Here is a 2861-nt window from a genome sequence, read left to right as displayed (position 1 = left end):
AGCACATGAATGCATCCCCTTTGCGCATTCCACCCCTGCGGTTCCTTGCGAATTATTTATGACAACTGACTTTATATTAGGTTGATTCACCAAACCTTGAATTACATATTTGTGCGTGTGGCTGCATTATGTTCAGTAGCAGGCTTTTCGGCGGAGGGATTTTTAGCTTGGTGTAAGAAATGGCACAACAAGCGCTATCTTCACTGACGCAAGATGGTGGGACGCCTAGCATGGCATGCCTTCACATGTGCTTTCGCCAGCATACTTACCTGGTGTCGGGTCACCGGCGATCATGAAGGTCGGGGCCCCGTGCCGAGGCCTTCCATTGCACTTCGGTTGGCTGAAGCGCGCCACTACCCCTAACTGGGGCAGATGGGACACGTAATTTTTGGTAGTGGGGCTCGGCGTCCGCGCCAGCCCCTGCCATGACAAAATCAAAAAAGAGACAGTAACGCAGAAGTTATTTCCGTGTAGGTATTCATTGCGAGTCGTAAAAATCTCCCTCTGCCGACGGAGCGGGACATTGGCGCCATGAATGGGATTCCCTGCTGGGGATGCCTGGAAATACTGGTTCAAAGATGGACACAAAACGCGTTACCAAGTTCTGCAAAGCCTATATAGTCCACCTTTTCGGCATTTTCTCCGCAGTTGGTGTCGACAAGTGTCAGCTCGTTTACTTTTGTTATTGTCACACACTTCTACCGACGCCAAATTCGCGACGTTCGCACCCCATTAGCGTAGCCTTCGCGTGAAGGAAGGTGTAATCAAAGAAACAAACAAACAAACACGAGTGAAGCATTGCACGCTCCGTTTCCTGCCTCGTCCCACTTTTGCCTTGTAGCAGCCTCTAACTACAACACAACAAAATCGACCAGCTGTGAATCCTGTCGAAGCAGGCATATGCCGAGAGGGCACAAGGAGATCAGTCGGTCGGGGTGGGTGAAGTAGAGAGCAAACGGAAGTACCGAAAATGTGATCATGAGCATTGTCCAGCTCTGGCAGGACCTCGGACTTGCCCCCACCGACACAAGGTTACAGCGGGAGTCGACGGGGCTTCGCGAGCACTGTGGTGTGCAATGAGAGAACGAGTGGCTCGTAAGAAGAGAGGAAGAAAGGAGGAAGGAAAGGGAGCACCGGCTGCGCGCCACGTCCCTGTTTTCTCTTGATCACCGACGGTTTTCTCGGCGTCTCTTTCGCCATTACTGGTGAATAGCGAGCTAGGTGCCAAGCTAGCCATGGCTGCTGTGGTTGCTAGGTTGCGCTGCTGGCCCGCTGCCAACGCCCTCGACAGCAGCAGTCATTGATCTGGACGGCTCGCTCTTGAGACACAAACAACGAGTGCAGCTGGAGGGGCGCCCGGGCGCTTCCTGCTCCGCTAGGCAAACCCGTATTTTCCTTCCTTTTTACTATTTTTTAAATAAAAAACCACTACCACCACCACCAGGGTGCGATCCTGCTAGCTCATGCGCAGCAACCGTCCTCGGTAGCCTACTGAACCACCGCAGCGGGTGTGCTGGTGGTGGTGGTAGTGGTTTTATTAAAAATAATAGTAAAAAGGAAGGAAAAGATTTTTGCTAGCCCCGGCATCTGCCATCGATACTGAAGCACCTGAGCTGGGGCAGCGGAAATAAAGGACAGCAGGCAGAATGGAGAAATGAAATGAAAGAGGTGAGGGGACAGAAATAGAGGATAGGGGGAGAAGTAATATGTACAAACTATGCTCGTATTTCACAAGACAGCAGATCATCACGCAATGCGCCAGAGCACATGAATGCATCCCCTTTGCGCATTCCACCCCTGCGGTTCCTTGCGAATTATTTATGACAACTGACTTTATATTAGATTGATTCACCAAACCTTGAATTACATATTTGTGCGTGTGGCTGCATTATGTTCAGTAGTAGGCTTTTCGGCGGAGGGATTTTTAGCTTGGTGTAAGAAATGGCAAAACAAGCGCTATCTTCACTGACGCAAGATGATGGGACGCCTAGCATGGCATGCCTTCACATGTGCTTTCGCCAGCATACTTACCTGGTGTCGGGTCACCGGCGATCATGAAGGTCGGGGCCCCGTGCCGAGGCCTTCCATTGCACTTCGGTTGGCTGAAGCGCGCCACTACCCCTAACTGGGGCAGATGGGACACGTAATTTTTGGTAGTGGGGCTCGGCGTCCGCGCCAGCCCCTGCCATGACAAAATCAAAAAAGAGACAGTAACGCAGAAGTTATTTCCGTGTAGGTATTCATTGCGAGTCGTAAAAACGCCCCGCTCTGGCGAGAGTGTGCTGTGGTGCGACGCCATCAAAAGCTTTACGGTGCGGGTGGAGTGGTAGTCATAGCGTACGGACGGAATTGATGTGGTAAGGGGGAGCCACTGCGCGTGCGCAAGAGGGGTCCGGTAAACCGGTATACTTCGTCTCCGGGCCTGCCGTCGGCGACAGCGACCACCACAGCGAGTATCACGTTATCACGAACTCTTCAGCTTGTTTCCCGTGGGTCGAAAGGGGAACACCTTTCGGCCGCCGCCTGGGGCGCCTTTTCGAGCGACGGGCAGGATAGGTGGCGCCCCATGCCTGTTGCGTGTATCGTGCGCGACGCAGCATGCAGTGAGCATTAGCGCTTCCGCCCGCCGTTGCAGCCAGCGCCCCCCAGTGGCGAACGGGGCGCAATGCAACCACGCCTTCTAGCTTGTGACTCGACAAAGCTGAACACTCCATGCACGCTCAACGACAAACAGAGGAGGCTACGAACAAGCTGCCTTGAGCCGGGAAGGGCACGCCACTCACGCGCTGTTTGGACTGGTTTATGGGCGTCTGTACTTCTACTGCGTTTATGTGCCTTACGATCTTTCCGGTGAACAAATG

The 2861-nt window shown here is 53.1% G+C and overlaps 2 non-coding genes across 2 annotated transcripts; both read left to right on the top strand.

Moving 5' to 3' along the window:
- The first annotated feature begins 261 nt into the window (after positions 1–261).
- LOC144116744 (U1 spliceosomal RNA) lies at positions 262–423 on the top strand. Its single transcript, XR_013311957.1, has one exon. It is a non-coding gene; the product is annotated as a U1 spliceosomal RNA (small nuclear RNA).
- A 1600-nt stretch (positions 424–2023) lies between these two features.
- Positions 2024–2185, top strand: LOC144116730 (U1 spliceosomal RNA). The gene has a single exon (XR_013311955.1). It is a non-coding gene; the product is annotated as a U1 spliceosomal RNA (small nuclear RNA).
- Positions 2186–2861: the final 676 nt, after the last annotated feature.

Source organism: Amblyomma americanum, chromosome 1 (genome assembly GCF_052857255.1).
Source record: "Amblyomma americanum isolate KBUSLIRL-KWMA chromosome 1, ASM5285725v1, whole genome shotgun sequence".
Taxonomy (NCBI): domain Eukaryota; kingdom Metazoa; phylum Arthropoda; class Arachnida; order Ixodida; family Ixodidae; genus Amblyomma; species Amblyomma americanum.
This window is presented reverse-complemented; position numbering and strand designations above follow the sequence as displayed.